The sequence below is a fragment of the Phasianus colchicus genome, chromosome 4, assembly GCF_987193195.1.
Source record: "Phasianus colchicus chromosome 4, bPhaCol1.hap1.1, whole genome shotgun sequence".
NCBI lineage: Eukaryota > Metazoa > Chordata > Aves > Galliformes > Phasianidae > Phasianus > Phasianus colchicus.
Genome location: NC_143439.1, coordinates 35,081,973 through 35,101,032, shown reverse-complemented (window position 1 = coordinate 35,101,032; position 19,060 = coordinate 35,081,973). Strand labels below are relative to the sequence as shown.

General features: G+C 39.2%; 2 protein-coding genes across 7 annotated transcripts in view; both read left to right on the top strand.

The window, feature by feature from the left end:
• The window catches only part of ADAD1 (adenosine deaminase domain containing 1), a 70,946-nt gene extending 58,343 nt beyond the window's left edge, over positions 1 to 12,603 (top strand). For 4 of the 5 annotated variants that reach the window (XM_090139174.1, XM_090139172.1, XM_090139171.1 and 1 more), the window contains 7 exons: positions 144 to 223; positions 1,013 to 1,146; positions 7,888 to 10,177; positions 10,283 to 10,446; positions 10,820 to 10,937; positions 11,032 to 11,239; positions 11,707 to 12,603. The gene's annotated coding sequence lies outside the window, so the exon portion shown is untranslated. The remainder of the gene's footprint in view (positions 1 to 143; positions 224 to 1,012; positions 1,147 to 7,887; positions 10,178 to 10,282; positions 10,447 to 10,819; positions 10,938 to 11,031; positions 11,240 to 11,706) is intronic. The other variant, XM_090139173.1, reaches the window with a different exon arrangement.
• BBS12 (Bardet-Biedl syndrome 12) overlaps positions 11,150 to 19,060 on the top strand; it is a 50,408-nt gene continuing 42,497 nt past the window's right edge. The window contains exons 1-2 of one of the 2 annotated variants that reach the window (XM_090139169.1): positions 11,150 to 11,239; positions 18,214 to 18,400. The gene's annotated coding sequence lies outside the window, so the exon portion shown is untranslated. Of the gene's footprint in view, positions 11,240 to 12,699; positions 16,409 to 18,213; positions 18,401 to 19,060 lie in introns of those variants that run through there. The other variant, XM_090139168.1, reaches the window with a different exon arrangement.

Sequence of the window (19,060 nt, the reverse complement as noted above, 5' to 3'; positions counted from 1 at the left end):
ATTCTGCTTTTTTTTTTTTTTTTCCTGCTTCTTGCAGCAAAGAATCTCCTCAATCCAATTGAAAATCATCCATATCATGCTGATGAAATATGGCAGGACTTCTTTTCAGAACATTAAAGTATTTATCCTACTTTTCTTTATAGCTCCAAAGGTTATATAGCTTGATCCAGCTGATGTCTGTGAACTGACACCTTTACATTCATGCATGGTTTCTGCAACAGCTGTGAGTAAAAGGTCATTTTAACATTTAAGCTAGCTGAGGTCTACTTTTTACTTCAAACTGATTTCACATATTTTAACAATGTGCTAGTGAGCATGTGCATTGGGGGCTGAAAGTGCATTTGCAGGGGTCTGAGCTCATGGAGATGCATCGCCATGGGAGAAGTGGATTCCTGTCCCATGCCCATTGCCCAGATGGGAATGATACTGGAAGATCAGTACTAAGTTGTCAGAACGTTATCATGTTGATACTGTCATTGAGTGGATATGGCAGCTAAACATGTTCAGTTACGTTTTGTCACAGGCTGGAAGTTAGCTTTGCATATCTATGCAACCCCTTCAAAGGAGATGTGACACTGAGACCAGAGAATTCTCTTGAGAACACAGAAATGCCTTTGTGCAATGTGAAATAGATTAAAAATGCACTTTACAAAATTTAAAGGGAGAATAAAAACAGCGGAATAATCTGAATTAAGAAATAAGTCAGATTCCTGTGATTCCCTTCAAAGTTGTTGCTTACTGCAATGAAGTATGTATGCTACTTCTGAGGAAGCAGATTTGAGATTATTACATGAAAGACACATTAGTGGTGGGAGCTTCTCCAACAGACATCAATAAGGAATGTTCTCTTATGGGGGCTACCTCAGTTGTCTTCTTGCTAAATGAGAGCCATGATGTTTATAGACATTCCCAAATATACTCCTTTCGTTTGTTTGTTTGCTTGCTTTTTATTTATGTATTTATGTATTTATGTATGTATTTATTTATTTATTTATTTATTATTTTCCTTCAGCCCAAGCTCCATTTTCATTACTCTCACTCACTTGCACTGAGCATACAGAGCCTTCTGTGAGCACTAGGGACATCCGTGCTGCCACCTCAAGGAATCTTTTCAGTGCCATGCTCCTAATATTTCATAGCAAGGAGGTAAAATGTCTTTAAATTACTGTTATATACTGTCAGTAATAAATGGTTATCAACACTGTTGTATGACCATTAAAACGTTGCTGTGTAGATCAGGTAGAGGGCAAATAAAATCAGTGCACCTTCACTGTGATAAATAAAAAGGTACCTAAGTGTCTTAAATCTTGGCCTCTTGAAGTTTGAAGATTTTAGATAGCTTTGAGGATGCTTTGCAAAATGGAAGGTGTTTGGACTTGAGTTTGATGTTGTCTTTACTTAGAAGGCTAATCTGTGTAATAAGACGGCACTCTACAAAATGCTTCTGTTTTTATCTGTCAGGTGGGTCAATCAGACAGTCAGTTGGGATGACTGATTTCTGTCCATTTCAAAATCTCTCGCCATGTAAGCTGGTGTGTTTGTTTTCTGTATGCAAATGCTTATTCACTATAAACGGTTTATAATCTTTCAGCAACTGGATAGCTTGGAGGAATCGATTTTAAAGGTGTATGTGTGTGTGTCTACACAAATGCACTCATGCTTTCATGTATGCACAACATGTCTCTTGGCAAAAAGGGCAGCTAATCACACCTGACAGAACAGAAATCCTAAGAAACGAAAATGGAAATAAGATAGAAAAATATTTTCTTCTAGCACGTAGTCTAAAATATAATTTCATCAATAAAAGGTAGTGCAGTCATTTTTTTTTTCATTTATTTTGAGGGATATGTTTTGTATTCATTTTAGATGAGCAGCTTAGATGGACTGAAGTGGAGCGAATCTCAGGTTTTATTCAGAAGTTTTGTTAATTTACAGCTAAGGTTCGTAAGTGGAAATCAGTAGCAGTAGAGACATTTTGTTTGAGAAACCATAACCAGTACTTATTTTTATCCCTTTTTTCACCTTATGCATGTGAATTTTTTACAGTTTGTTCTTTTGAAATCTATTGTTCAACACCTCTTGTGAAGCTGCTGAAGGGATGAAGAGATTATTATTGTGGTATTGTTTATGTGAAGCTGATACGTAGAGTCTGCTCCTCTTTAACCTAACTGAATCTTCATCTTCTTGGTAGGTTATTGACAAGTAATTTAGATGAACATACCTTGTATTCTCAATCCAGTTTTTGATAACGCCATTGAAGTGTTCATAGTTAAGGAGCAGACCAGTGATATGTATGTTTCTGCCTTATTTGTTAGTGTTTCAAATTTGAATTTTTTTGAGAAGTTTCTTTGAGCCCAGATTCTATAGGTGAACATGGTAGCTCTGATGGCTTTTATTTTAGGTAGCTTTATTTGGTTGATAGATTGGAAGGTTTCCATTTGGATGTGACATTGACTCTGTTAGCTTATTAGATGGTTGGCAGTTACTCATGCAAAAATGCCACTGCGTTGACCAGACAACTTCAGGATCACTCAAGAACTTCAGTTCGTGCTGTCCGTGTATTTTCAGGAACTCAGGTCTTGAACGGGCAACACAGAGGCATCAGCTCCTATCGACTGCCATGACAATATGTCAAAATTAGTTAGCAGTTGTCTTTACTTCCATAGTTGGTTCTTAAAGTCTTTGTGCTTAGCAGTCAGAGACATTCTTACTTCCAGCCTTGATGCACTGACTTTTGGCTTAGTCACTTCTGTTCTTATACCGATGCTGTTATTCAGCTTAGATTGTTTTCTCCTCTGACTGATGTTTTCTCATTTGCTTAACTTAGAGCAGTCAAACCCCTTTTGGCCCCAGGCTAAGCACACTGATGCCTTTAAGTGTACCTGTCCTCTAATCATCCCATCCATTCTGCTCTGCACACCTCCATTTGATTGGCAGACACCTCCATTGGACTGGTTGATAATATTCTGGATGAGGTCTCAACATCTCATTGTGCAGTAGCTATAATATTTTATTGAACCATCTGGAAGGATTCACTTTTTACTGACTAAAATTGCATTTTTGTTGGTCCTTGATAATTTGTTGGACAGGAGTAACGCACAGCTACATTCTGGATATTACTGTGTCTCTGGAAGTCATTTCCAGATTCCCAGGTCTGTACTCTCACACTTGACCATGTCCTACAGCTGGATAGAATAACCACACCTGTGTAGATAACAACCATTTTAATTGTCATATTTTATTGTTATTTTCTTTTCCTAAAGCAATAATTAAGGCTCCAATGCAGTGACCAGAGTTTAAATTACTGCAGCTTCTAGAGATAGTCTGAAAAACAATGAGATAATTGTGCACGGGTGGTCCTGAGATTGTCACTTTAGGAAAGAAAGTAATTACAGTGGCAGGCAAAGGCAGCTTTAAATTCCCTGAACCAAGCTAAAGCATGTTGTGAACTGTTCTAAAATCCTCTTCTTGTTTAAAGGAGGTTGTGTCATTGCAAGCTTCATTTTTAAAAAAAAGAAGCTGTTTTGTTAGACTCTGGTTCTCCACATTTAGGAATATTTAATGATTTTGCAAATTAAGGGAGAACTCTGCCGATAGCTGCCAGGTTGTGCATGCTGCATGTAGTCCTAAAAACGCTTTTTATGTCAATGCACTGTAAAAGGCAGCTTATGATATCAGACGAGACATTAATGTGAATGGTAGGTGGCGGTGCAAATCCTTGTCTGTTTTACAGAACACAGAACCTTCTGTGTGAAAGGATACCTGTACAACAGCACCAGAGCACACTTGAGCAGCAGGTATTTAGTGAAGCATTGTCACTTAATAGCCAGAAGCATCACAGAAATATGACAGACCTCATCTCTTTACTGGTCTAGTAGGATAATTTATGGGCTTATTGGAGGTATACCAATGAGACAGCTCTATCTCAAATATTCCTAAATTAAATCTCTTGTATCGTAAACGAGTTATGAAGTTGATGGAGCAATTAGAATGGGATTAAACAACAGTTTTTTGGTAATGTGATAGCAAGTGATTGCATATCATTTCTCTATATCTGTATAGTCTTCTGTTTTGTGTTAGAGGCTCTAAGAGCATAATAATTGTTTGAAGAAAGGCACGTTGACAGAGAAAGTGAAATATAAGGACAAAGAGCTTCCTTTTTGTCTAGGCAGTGGAGAAAACTCCTTGATATCCCTCTCATCAGATAAGAGCGAGCAACATGGTTTTTATATACGTCACTTCTCTTTTGTGGCTTAGGAACATGCTGAGTCAAATAATGATACTCACTCTCACACTGTCGCCTGCCTGGCCTTGGAGGGATGGCTGCAGAGTGGAAATCTGAAAAACCTCCCATCCCTGGCCCATTAAGCTAAATCCTCCTCTTTCCTTTTTGCGACATTGCCACTCAACACCCGAGTACTGAATGACTTCGACCCTGAAAGCCTGGTTTCCCCACCCACATTTTCCTTTACAGTGTAGCTGAATGGAGGCTTTTCCCATAGCTTAGTCATTGCTATGGCTCAGCCAAAAAAAAAAAAAAAAAAGAAGAAGAGAAGCCTGTAATGCATGGAACTGCTTTCAAAGAATTTCTGTAACTTATGTATGTGACATTCCACATATATGCCATTCACAGGGAGAGTGTAGGAAAGCAAACTGGAAAATGGGAGCCTAGAAAGAGGACCTTTGTAAAACAGATCTAGGAAAACTGGTTTATAAAATATTTCTGACAACTCTCTCCAAATATTATTTTCTTCTTGTTAACTTTGTGTAATTCTTCTGTCTTCTAACCTTGCTTGGATAAGAGGAAAATTAACTACCACAAGCAGGGAAAAAAACCTCTTCTTAGCTATAAGTTATATTTACTATGAAAATCAGAATAAATACAACTCTCGGTGTGGTGAAAAGGCACTGAAAAATTAATAGACTGCATATAGTACAATAAAAATATGGAGATTCTCCATAATGTTCCTCCACAATGTCATGTTATGGACAATTTCCAATCCACATTGAAGTCTAACTTTGCCAAATAAAAAGATCCCATGCAGTAGATGAAAGAATTGGAAGAACAAAGGGAGTGGCTGTGTCAGGAGACACAGTATTTCTGTCCTTAAATAATGTATTAAAAATAAAGGGGGTGCCAAGTAAGAGCTTTTATTACAGAAGATTCTTCTTATATCATGTGAGGGCAATTATAGTAAGCTCAGTATTTGTGACGATTTCCAATAGCTGGGAAGCAAGGAAAAGAGCACAAGTACTCATCTGGCTGAGTTATAAAGTAGAATCTTACAAGTTCAATATTGGCGAGTCAAATTAAAGTAACTATATTGTACTCTATCTTCCTTGCTTCTGGTACTGAAAAAAACCCAGAATAATCCTCCTGCTACTCTTCATGATAAAAATTTCATTACCATAATTGCCCAACCAGACCAAAGTCATGAGCAAGAAATTTCCCAAACATGTAGAGTGTCTTCCACATGGGGACTAAATATGTGACTCCGCAAGCCTCAGTACTTGTGTCTTTTACCTAGTACAAAGTGATGGACACCTAGAGCAGAACTAGCTCACAGTCCTGGAGCTGCCAAGGCATCATATCTGTCCCACACATTTTTTCAAATCCAGAGGTCATTGAGAAAAGAAAAATAAGACCTGGTATGTAGTACAGAGAAATCACTGGACGGATTTCTTCTGTCTGTGGAAAACTTCCACGAGTGTCAAAGAACCCCCATATCTGTGGTTCACAGTAAGGGCTGAGGTGGTACTTAGGTGCTGTGGGTATACCTGTGTTCAGCCTCTGGCTATTACTAGATTTAAAAATCATTATTTTACTCTTTGAGTAGTGAACATCAGCTACATTATAACCTCTGGTTCATGATTGCAGATAGGGCTGAGATGCAATGCCACCACGCAACAGAAAAAGGTAATGTAAGAATGAAAGAGACTTGGATGGAAAATAGAACCTGCTTTCAAGAACAGGCAGAGACTTTCTGAATCTAGTACAACCCTGTTCATGTTTTTGTCTAAGCTTTGGAAACAGCTTCAGCTAGCGAAGATGCATGAGTAATGCAAAGCCATTTGCAAATGTTCCCATACTGTCTCATTTGCTTTGTACCAAGCATTACAGTCTTAGTGTTCTTTTTTTTTCCCTTTTTTTTTTTTCGGAAGGAGTGACAGTGACTGTAAAGCAGAACAATTTAACATTAACAATAATTGTATATTTGTTAAATACCAGGTGCATCTTGCTCCTTAGTCAACCCAATGATTTTTTTTTATGCATGAAGTATGGTTGATGTATTTCTTATCAACAGATAATAACAAACTGTATTGAGAAATACCTGTATTGAGACATCCAGAGCCTGACACAAGGCTGGACCAGCTATGCACAGCACAAGATGCTCAGAAGAACTGTCCTTCTGAGGCCATATCACTTCAAGTCTTTCTTTTAATGTTGGAGCAGCCACCCACCTTCTGGGTAGTAGTTTTCTCTGCATGTAGGAAGGAAGAAGCCTCGCTGGGTCACTGAGTCTAGTCTTCTGCCATTGCAGGCATTCACGTCATCCAGACTCTTTCACGTCTCAGCTATGCTCTCCTGCATAAGTCATTATCAGTTCAATCTTGGTAACGATAAGAGCTGAGAGCTCTTTCTGTGCTTGTGCTGGGTTCCAGCTTCTATGGGCATCTTCATTTTTATTCACAGCACATCTTTCCCCACTACTAAAGGACAGCCACCTTCAGAAGACATGGCAGCAGCTGTCAGGGTATCAAGATAGCAATTTGAGGACAGAAAGTAGTTCTTCAGCTGAAAGACACATTTGTACAGGGAGGTGAGGGCTATAAGCAAGAAAAGTCAGTGCTCCTTTTCTGTATTGCAGCATTGAAATCTCCTGCAGCTGCATGGTGGCATTTCTCTGTGGCTGTTCAGATCTTCTTAGGAAACATGGCCAACGGTATGCAATCTCTACCACAGGAATGTTCTCTGTATGTAACATGCTTCGGAATAATTCCGTTAAGGGACAGTATGGCCTGTGGTGTGACAAACTGTGATGTGGTGGTACTGAAACCCAAATGTAAATGTCCTGTTCATTCAAAATGTTCAGAAAGAAAAGTCAAATGAGATTTATGCAGATGTTGGACAAGGAACAGAGAAAGCAGAACAACACAAAGAAAAAGTTCAGCCTTTGTTAATTTATTAATGTTTATGAAGAGAGGGAACAGAAGTTGAAAGAGATTTACTTCTATTTTACAATATCAACACTATCAAACAAGTAAAGACCAAACCATTATGGGCTCAAAATGGGCAAATCTGCTGTAGTTTCTGGCCGTGTATGACATACAAAAACCACTGGCTTTTGGACCTTCCTGTAGTATCAGTGTTGACATTACAGTCTGTATTTCAATATCAAAATTAGAGGTTTGTCATTCTCTGGGTTTGATGAGGCTGCTGTGCTGGTTTGGGATCTCTCCAGCAGTAAAATTTTTTCCCTATTGCGTGGTCTAGAGCAAACAATGGGACACAGATTGTGAGGGACTGTGGCCCTTCTTCCCTCTTCTCCAGCAAATATGCACTGATATTATCTTCCTTACAGTTACATTCTACATCAGTTTATCTTTAAAATCAAATACAGTTTTTTGCTTTTTATTACGTTTTACTTTTTGGCATGTCTTGGTAGAAGCAGATAACTGAATATTGCTTCTATTTCTAAATAATTTATCTTTCTGGTTCTCTTGTATTACCCAAATATTGCAGTCTTTAGATTGTACTACTACATAAATGTCTAAATGTCTGTGTATGCATACACAGTCTTTATTAGAATTATTTAATGATACTTCTGGTTTAAAGATCAGTGAACTCATTGACATTGTTCTCCTGCCATGGCTTTTGTTTCCCAGGTCAAGGAACTGTGTCATGCCATACCATGCCGGGGCACTTGTGTGGCACAGTGAGAAATGGTGAATGCAGAGGAGCAGCGTGAGAATACACAAGAGGATGTGGTCTGCCTCCCCTTGAAGTGACTCCACATATCTGCTTGCAGACCAGCTCCTCAGCTTCTATTGTGCACTACTACATTGAGTACTCCAAACCACTGTACCAGCCATCAGATGCTTGTGCTTCAGCTCCTGCACAGAGAAGAGGCTCTATTGTCACGCTGTGTAACCAAAGGGCAGGCTGATGCAGGAGCCACCCCTGCAAATCTCAAGTTGTAGTAACACAAGTGCCTTCTTCAGCAGCAAAGCCATTTAAGGAACTTTCTACTCCATGTCATCACCATTCTCTTGTGGCTCTATGTCACAGTGTATTTGTCTTTCAGGAGCCTCTGTTACAGCTGCTGTCATCAGTGAAACAATCCAAGTTAAAAGTCCTTCTAGCAAACAGCTAGGGAGTTTGCTTGTTTGTTTTACTTCGTTTTGATTAGGATTATTTTACTACCAACTCTGCTTTCTCCATAGCACAACAGGTTTACAACGAGTAATGCATTGCTAGAAGTCAGAAACTCCTCTTCTACTGGCTCTGCTGCAGATCAAAACCATGGATCGCCTACGCAACAAGTACCTCCTAGCACCCAGGGCTGAGGGGGCCACTGGTATCACTGAGCAACAGCATTCCAGGAACAGCAATTGGTTGCAAGTGCAAATAGAATTAAGCCCTTTCACTGTGGCTGAAATATAGTTTCTGACAGAATCATTTTAAGGAAGAGAATTTAGGAAAGTCTTAACCCAGCAGCCTGGTCTGCATTTAAAACTTGCCGGTATTATGTCACCATTTTGTTGAGTTTTGTTTGTTTGTTTGTTTTGTTTTGTTTTGTTTTGTGGCTGCAACCATACCATTATAGAATTATCTTAAATAGGAATACTAACTATCCCATTTCTCATACTCTTTGAATATAATGCACTTTGTTATGACTTTATACTTCAGTAAATGTACTATTTCATTGTTCACAGCAGCTTATAGAATGCTCACAGGTGGCTGCCTAATACTATACTTAACAGATAAAACTCAAATGCAGTATCTCTGGAAAAAAAAGCTTGGTCAGTTTTTTCAGAAATTGTTTGGTCTGCCTTCATCTACAACCAGATGCATATAACGGACATGGATGTGTATACCTGCATCAACAGATTTATCTTTTATATGTGCACTCATACACATTTTAAAAGCTAAATGATACAGTTGCTTTGCATAATGAGTTTCATTTTTTTTCACAGGTCAGCACCTTTAGTGAACCCTGGAAAAACTAATGTGCGATCAGTCATCGCAGTGAAGCAGCAGCACCCGTTCAGTAGTCTTGGACAAAAAGCTGAATGCTGTGGTTTCAGTAACTTATCATTGAAACCTTGTGGTTCTGTGTAGGAGGTTGCACAAGCTGGACACGTTTGACATCCTTGTTTCTGAACGGTGAAATCTGTACATCTAATTTATGAAAATTATCTCTGGTGTGATTTTATTCTTTTTTTTAATGAAGTCAACATTATATTTTCCCTGCATTCAGTGGAAACAATAATGGAAATGTTTTAAGATGTACTGTGAACCTGTTTTGACCTTAAAAGGGAGAGTAATAAAAATATCCTTGATTTTGATTAAGTTCTAAGAAGGAAATTAAAATTCAATACTTGGTGTTGCAGTTGAGAAGAAAGTATTTATCAGGTGGGGAAACAAACAGAGAAATGAACTGTGAGAAGTCACATAGATGTTATGAAATAAAAATCTTCCAAGTGAGAATATGATATTAAAAAAAAGCAACACAACAAAGTAAGGTAGTTTAGAATAAACTATGGTATCTGTTGTCTTTCAGATAGGTTCTGCAAACTGGTAAGGTTACAGGCAGGGCAAATGAAAGATGTATCTGCAGCTTAAACAGTTGAAGTCACATCAAACAAGCAAAACAGTGTAAGTAAATCATCACTTAGTCAGTTAATGTTTTTTTATCTTTCCTTTTATTTTATTTTATGCTAAGTTTAGTGAAATAATGCAGTTCCTTGACAAGTGAAATGTGCTAATATTGGTGCAAAGGATATCACAGCAGGTATGCGTAACTGGAATTGGAAGGAGGAGAAAATAAATTTCTTGGCTTGTCCATGCTGTGTAGCTTCAGAAGAAATACATCTACATCTGCATTGCCAAACTAGAACTGGGACCCACCATGGACTCTTATCTTCCTTATTTACACTTCTGCCTTCTGCTCTGGTGAGTGCCTGCCATCATGTAAATCCCCAGAAAACTGAGCTGTGGCAATAATAGATAGCTGAACCACTAATAGTAGCAAATCACATTCCTTTCTGTCACAAGCAGCAGAACTACATTTAGTACCAACAGGAAATACTGCCTCTGAGAAGAAGATTCCCAGGAGCATGTGTGCCATTCTCTGTGGTTAAACATAGTAAGCGAATCTAAGGAAACAAGATGATCAAAGACCTTTGAATAACATACAAAAAAGAAGAAAAAGAATATTTGAGGTACAAAACAAAGTTACTTGCTAAAATATAGGGTCATAGAATTATAGAATGGCTTGGTTGGAAGGGAGCTTTAAGATCATCTGGTTCCAACTTCCAGTGTAAATAAATGACTCTAGGTGAAAAGCAACTACTCAGTGCATTTGTGGGAGTACAAAAATCTGTCAGGAAGCTTTAGTCAAAGGTTATATAATACTTCTTTGTGAGCAAAGATTGAAAGTGTCATCACCTACTGTCGAGGGAGACTGTCAAGTTTCGTGTTAATAATTTTCAGTAATTTCATTTCTATATCAAAACATCAATAAAAAACCATAGGTTTTAGTTCCTTCCTACTACTTCATTGGTTCTGATTGGAAACTTGTTTCTTTTCAAAAAGGAAAAAAAGAAGTGTTGCTCTCTTATTGTACGATTCACTAGAAAATGAAGATGTGTTGTCCTGCTTGTGTTTTCTTTCCAGAAACCTGAGCTGATAATCATTACAACTGTAGCTGCAAGTAAGTATATAAGAAAATGGTAAAATTGCTATCTTAAGTTAGTTTTCTGGACAATTACATTTTTTATTGCCTGTTATTTGTGTGCTTGTTGCAGACTTATCACGTGACACCAGATTCTTTGAGCATACCGTGCTATTTCCCTGAACTGACCTGTGGGAAGCTGAGAGAAAAATGAGGATCCGCTGCAGATGCTAGCTGAAATCAATGGAGGCAAATAACCTTTTTCCTCCACAGTCATTGCAAGCATGGAAAATGTAGATAGCCAAAGAAGTACTGTCTGTTCAAGCATCCAAAATTTACCTGTAAGTAAGATCTTAAGATTCTGTTTTCCTCTCTGTATATCAGAATTTTCAGTCCACATCTTCTGCTGGTTATCACAGGGATTACACAACTGCACTGTTACTGAACCCTATGAAAACCCTATGTTCCTTTTTTTTTTCTCCTTTGCTCTGTAACTACAGTTCCTGATGCCTGGTGGACAGCATTTTAAAGTGGTTCTAAGCCTCTACTTTTCTACATGTCTATCTGGGCCTGTCTTCCTCCCAGCCAACCTGCCTGTTTGTGGCTGAAGATAGGCAGTGATGTACAATTACTGTACACCAGCAACAGGCACCCCTGTCCTCTCATTGCAGTGCTGTGGCGATATGGAGAAAAAGCAACAACTTACATCTCCCATTCAACTGGCTTAATCTCCCAGCGTTGAGGGCCCAACTTAAAAGGACCTTCTTTCCAGTACCAGCCATTCACTAGCTTTGTGTTTGCCTTTCAGGGAATGAGTTTGCACACTGACCTAGACCAAACTGTGTCATGCCCTGGTAGGGTGGATGTGACCTACCCAGCCTTCACATTCAGCCCAGAACTTCACCCACTGTTGCCATCAGCAGAGCCATTACTGGCAACCGTGTATGTGCTTGTAGCCCAACCACAAGCAAAAGAAAATGTTAAGAGCTGAAATCAGTAGGAACCTTGTATTTTATTTGCTCTTTGGACTGGTCAAACAGTGCACAGACAGCAGTTCTTTTAGCCTCACTACCCTGATCTTCTGTAGTTGTGTGTCCATGCCGTGCACCATACAGTAAGAAGATGCCAGTTGGACTCTACAGTCTGCAAAATAATTGTATTTGATATTGCTACACAAAAGGTGACAGCACGGAGGGAAATGGAAACACTAGCAATGAGAACTGGAAAACTCTTTGCTTTTGTTAGAATGCTTTTGTCAGAAACGGCCTGAAGGAACAGAGGAGACGAATATGCAATTTCCAAAACAGTATGGGGAGATCAAAGGAGGCTGACGTTCGTTCACATTGCTGTTGTGGCGGATCTGCAGGAGGAAATTAAAGATGAACATTACTCTATTTTGGAAGGTGCCATTAAAAATGCTGCATGTTGAAGAAAGCAATAGACCCTGTAGCTTTCATCCTGTTTTCTTCTTGCCACTGCCCTCCACATTTCTGTGTTGGCTATGCTCAGTTTTCCTGAGATAAAAACCATCATTCAGTTCACTTAAATCATCCTTACATTGAGCAAAGATTGAACTGTTTTACCTTCTGATATAGTCAAATGATTTAGAAGCTCTCCCTGCTCAATCTCTGCTTTGCCTTGTCTCTTCTATTGCTAGATGTAGTTCAGGGCCTAAGAATCAAACTAAACATATTTTTCCTCTTAACCAGATCCTATTCGATTGTATTCATTTTATCCAGTTTCTGTTGAAACGAATAACTTGAAATATCAAAATATTTCATGTTGACCCTTTACATGAGCATTTCAATTTTCTGTTTATAATATTTCAGTCTGCAGTTATGATTTCTTTGTGATAGTTTTTATGAGCTGGGGAAAACCTTTTTCTTCATAGTCTGATGCAGAATATTAATCTTGAAGTGAACTTCTTTTGCTTTGTCATCTCAGTAACTGCAGTGTGTTTTGTGCCACTGTATACATCTTCCGACAAATGTAAGGTTCACCCCAGCAGCCTGCTTTAGGCAACCAGTGCAGCCTTTGCCAGTCATTCTCTTGGAAAAATCTGGAAGAGCTGTAAAAAGCCTGTGTGGCTTAGGGAAAACCTGGCAAGCATATGTCTGACTTAAGTCTGGAGGCTGGAGAAAGGCTGATGTTCTTCTACTTCAGTAATGCTTTTCTTCTTCTAACAGGACCAGAATAAGTTTCTTTGTTCATTAACAGACCAAGCTAAGGAATATGACTTACCAGCTTTTGGGACAAGTAGTCATTTCTTTTGACGTTGTTTCTTTTTTTTCCTTTACAAAGTTAAATAGTGTGACTTTTGGAATTTGAAGTGTGCCTTTATATTTAGCCTGCTGATTGATGTTTTACAGAAAGGCCCATTTAACCCATTTACTTTCAAACATTAAGATAATAATCAGGAGAAACCAATATTTCATACAATAACATTTTTATACCTCCTTATTTATGTAAAATATTATTTGCTATTGTTTAACATCTTCCATAAGTTAAGTGGAAGATGGCCTTATATGGGTTGATATGGACTGCTCTGCTGTGGACCTGCACAGACTTCTTTGTGCTTAGGGGAAATGACATATAAGAACTTCGGTCATCTATTTTTCAATTCCTGTTTTATCCATTGACTGGAAAGAACAAGCAAGGTGCTGGAAGCACAGTGAGCACTATGACTGAACCTTGCGATGAACTTCTTCCAAAAAAATCTGTACTCCCACCCTTCTTGAAGGTATTCAGTGGAGATCATGATGTGGGTTACTCAAGGCTTGCTTGAGGAAAAGCCTCTAAACTAACTCTGCATTTCTTCAGTTTAAATGAAATGTCCCAAACCAGAATATGAATGAAGATTTCATAGAATCATAGAACGGGTTGGGATGGAAGAGATCTTTATGTTCATCTAGTTCCAACCCCCCTGCTTATAGGCAGAGACGCCTCCCACTAGACCAGGTTGCTCAAAGCTCCATCCAGCCTGGCCTGGCTCTCTTCTAGGGAGGGGGCATTCACAACCTCACTGGGCAATCTGTTCCAGTGTGTCACCAGGAATGTCACAGTGAAGAATTTCTTCCCAATATACAGTCTAAACCTACCCTCTTACAATTTAAAGCCATTTCCCCTCATCCTGTCACTATCTGCTCTTATAAAGAGTCGCTCCCCAGTTTTCCTGCAGGCCCCCTTCAGGTACTGGATTTCTGTAAGAACGATACTGCAGTTTGGTATGAATAAGCAGATCAGAGGTAAGAAGGAGAATACACTGGTTTGAATCAGAGCAACGAGTCCACCACTCCTGTGGTGTTCTTCAGTCTAGTACTAGGAAAGCTTTTCAGGTCTGATTAGTCATTTGTGTTAAGTGCAATAAATGTCAGAGAAACTAATACCAAAAAAAAAAAAAAAAACCCCACTCAGTAAATGTGAGGCATAGCTGCTCTCTAGTGGACTTGCGAATAGTGTCAGCAATGTAAATATAGTTAGCATCCCCAGAAGATAATAATGTAGATGCTTTTGTTGAGAGACAGAAAGAAGATAAAATCTTCTTACATGTGAGTTCAGCTCCTGCTTCATTTTATTGCTGTCTCTCACTGCTCTATCTAGCAGAATTACACCATGGTTGCAGTGAAGTTGCACAATGCCACAGCAACTTAAAAACAGGTGTCTAATGTCCAGTGCTGTGGTGAGCAGTATTTTGTTAACCTATGTTCACCATAGGTTTATTAGCAGGTGCCAGTGCTTCCCCTGTCATCAGACCAGAGCAGCAAATATCCTAAAGCTATGGAAAATTCTTTTATCAGAAAAGGTGAGAAAATGTACAGAGTACAAGGGCTTATTTCCTTATGCTAATGCTTTACAGAAAGAAAGCAGAGAGAAAAAATACCTAACATATATTGGATTTTGCCTTTTGGGAAAGCAAGGTCCACTTTAAAGTCAAATGTGTCAGTGTGCAGAAGCGTGAGTGAATGCATACAGAGAACCTCTACCCAGCAGGATCTGGGCTGTGTGTGGTACAGAACAGCACTCAGCCTGCCTACACACCCAGGCAGCACTGCGTTTCTGCTCTGCACCTCTGCAGATGCTTTACTGTCTCAGTGTTGATGAAGCTCTCTGCTATACATCAAGGAATTCTCCTACATCCACCAAATGCCCCCAGAATTAATCTTCTTTCTGTATTGATTTCCCGATGGGTAAACCCTAGAAGAATTTCAGTATAAATCTGTTGGTTACATTTTTTTATTGCAGTAGCATAAGCAAAAAATAGTGTCAGAGTTCACAAGCAGCCTTGCAATAACCTAATGTGACCAAATAATGTGATTCAATCCCACTGAAAATTTATGAATGCGACTGAGAATTTAGTCTTCAATATGAGCAATGTGATCTGTATGAGAAAATTACCTGTACTTAACCCAAAGTAGTTTTTTATATTTGCAAGAAGGTTTGTTTAAGATATAGTATCTATTTTACAAGGAGCCTTAGAAATAGCCCAGACATTCCTTTTCTTGGACTGTGATATAAATTATGGAGAAAAGTATTCCCATTGTAAATAAGTCTAGTCAAATACTGAAGAAATAAAAATTAACCTTTATTATAAAATCTTACACCACCTCAATCATTAATCTGCGTGCCAGCTTTAATAACAAGCTATTGTGGTGCAGTATAAGACACTGTATTTGGAGTCATATTACCTAATTCAATTTTAAGAGGGTAAGGCCCCCTTATCCCACCGAAAATTATGAAACAGAGAAGGAAAAAAAAGAGAAAAATATATTTTCTCAGTTACAAATGAGTTGGCAAATGGCTCCTTTTGGTGGTTCTCTGCTTGTTTCAAGGAGGAGTATTTTATGCTGCCTGGATGGGGTCCAATCCATCAGCAACACACTACTTCTATTGCAGCAGTAGTAGTGTGTACTTTCTAGGTCATCTTTATGCCATTGGAACACTGTAGCTATGAGAGCAAGTCCTGTTAAATATAGAACTGTGTTGCATCCTTCTCTTCAGTGGACTGTTGCCCAGGAAAAAGATGCTTGAATGACGACTGGGTAATCTGGATAGAATTACACCTTGACTGGTGCTGTTAAACTTCCTATCTAGAATCAGGTACTTTTTTTTGTTATTGGCCATAGCAAGAAGCATGTGGGAACTGAAAGGTGAGAACAGTGCCTCTATGTTGCATTCAAGGCCAGGTTGGTTGGAGCCCTGGGCAGCCTGATTGGCAGCCCTGCCCATGGCAGGGGGTTGGAACTAGATGATCCTTAAGATCGTTTCCAACCTAAGCCATTCTATGATTCTTACATCAGCACTGCAGAAGTTATGAGGCATGGTTCTGTGGGGTCGGCAAACACCCAGAATATAAGCGACTGCTTCCAGCCTCTTTCAAACACCAAGCTCTTTCCCACTGCTGTGAGCTGACCCCAGCCACCAGCTGAACACCCACACAGAAACTCGCTCCCTCCTGCAGCTGGATGCAGGAGGAACAAAAGCAAAAAACTCGTGTCTGAACACAACACTTAGTAAGTGAATGAAAGAGGGGGTAAAAAAGGAAGTAAAGACAACTTCATCTCTTCCCTGGCCCTGAGGAAGGTTCGCCTTTCTCCCCTCTGCCCTGGTGAAGTCACATCTGGAGTATTGTGTATATGGGCTCCTCAGTTCAAGAAGGACAGGGATCTCCTACAGAGAGCCTGGTGGAGGGCGACAAGGATGATGAGGGGCCTGGAGCATCTCCTTTATGAGGAAAGGCTGAGTAACCTGGATCTCTTCAGCCTGGAGAAGAGGTTGAGAGGGGATCTTATCAATGCTTATAAGTATCTGATGGGCAGGAGTCAAGGAGTTGAACTTGATGATCTTTAAAGATCCCTTTCATCCCCTACAAATCAGTGATTCCTGCAAGGAGAAGCCAGACTGTTTCTAAGCAATGGCTACCCTGAAAGACACTGTGGATTTAATTGCTGAATATGATAATATAAAGTATGGAACATCTCTTTGGCCATTTCTCCATGAGAGCTGATGGTCAGAGAAGCACCAAGGATTGTCCTGCCAGCCTCCATCCTGTGACTGTCACTCTTCCCTGGGGCTCGGACTCCATGCCAGCTGTGGGACATGGACAGCCCCACCCACCAAAAGCTGCCGTTAGATACAGGAGGTGAAAGCATCCCAGACCTTAAAGACACAAAAGAAAGAAACTATGAGTGAAGACATTTGCCCTTTGACATTATGATGCTAGCATGCTTTCCTAATTTCTGCAAAGTCAGTTCATATTCAATTTATTTCAGCCTTGTAAGCTGATAGAATGCTTTCATAATCATCTCAGCACTGTTAAAGCAATTAATGTCCCAAGTCCATGGAGCATAGAAAAAGAGGACAAGCTGACATACATGTGGTAATATTACTAAACCAGAAGGAGGATGCTTAGAAAAATGCATACATGTTGGTATGGCCTGAATGATTTTCAGTATCTTGCTATGAAAGATTACAAATAAAGTCTTGACTTTTGCAGCATTTATCAAACACCAGATCCATCCCTTAGGGTTGGAAATTGTGTAACAAAATACTTTACTTGAAAAAGTAAACTAGTAAAGTAAAATAGGAAATGCTTTTTCTCTCTTTAGTAAAGTTAGCAGGTTGTTCTGAAGAAGAGCCTTGATCTGTAAACATATATCAGTCTGAACTGTGCAAAGGCCCAAATGTATATTTGAAACCTAATATTTTCTATTTCCTTTTTGTTCAGCTTCCTGTATAATGAGCCCAAGTTGTTTATTCTTCTGAATGATGCAATGGGTTAACGGATAGTATGTGGGTTATCAGTAAGGAAATCTGAAGGTACAAGGACCATAACAGTACCTTATGTTTCATTTTGATTAAACTGGTGGAATTCCGTGTAAATGGAAAATTGTGAGGGCGTATAGCCTTCATTTTATCAAGAGGATACAGTAGGAAGTAACTTAAAACACAAAGTATCATATTATCTCTTACTTCTAATTAATGAAATGCCCTGAAGTCTTTCAACTTAAAATCCATGCACTCTTTTTACAAAAGATAAACCAGTCCTTCCTGCAAAGGCTGAGATTTAAGGAGATGTGAGTGCTTAGGGGAAAGATTTGGTCCATGTATATTCAAGAACCAAGATAAGTCATCAGGAAGTGACCATTCTCAAATTTAACTTGCACAAGTAGCTGAGTTCTCTTCTCAAGTCTCCTTTGTATGGCAGTCAGCCTTCTACTTTTTACGTACTTTAGAAATCTAAGTAGATTTAGAGTATTTAAAATGAAACAGTTTTTTGAAGTGTCTTTTTTTTTTTCTCCCTATTTTTGCTTCTTAGAGTGAGTGCAGAGAAAGCTCAGTTATTTTAGAAATAACACTGATGCACAGCGAAGTTGCCCTCCATCCTGAGAGCTTCAGCATGAGTGCTGCCTACACACAGGAGAATGGCAGAGCTTTCCCAAAGGGACCTCACCAGGCCAGGCACTGCACAAGCTCTTGGTGCAATTTGCTCTGCTCCTCTCCAGGTAAGCCCTGAGAAGTGCTTCAGTATCTCTGCAAAGGAGAGGCAGACAGGCATCACAGCACTATGACCAGCCCAGTACTTGCATTCTCCTCTAACTTGATGTTTTGCTTTATGCACAGGTATTGGAACATGATTTTTTCAAAAATAGATGATGTTGTGTGTGGATAGCCAGAAAGATGTCTTTGAGATGAGTTTCCTATACATTGTTCAGTGTTTTTTTAATTGTTGTTGGTTTTTTTTTTGATTATTTGTTTTTTTGCTTAACTGCTCTTGCTCGATGATGAACAAAAATGTTTATTAAAAAAGGCAGGAAGAGAATGCAGTTGGTTTACCCCACCTTAGCATGTTGGTGTTTTGAAACCAGGGTGGAGTGGTTTATATTTTGATAGACCATTATCTAGAAGGAAAGCAAATAACCTCTTCCCTTCAAGTGCCAATGATCTAAATAATGCTTTGCTGCTCACTAATGGTACTCTTGTTTATATGCTGCATGGCTGTGTGTGAGAACAGCTGGGAGAGCTAACAAAGCAAACAGAGCTAACAACACTATGGACTTCAGATGTTTCATTTCTTCAGTATGGAGAACAGCAGCAGCACAAATACCATTGTTCACCTGCATTATTTTACTCCATACACTGTGTAATGCTGAGCAGATCAATAA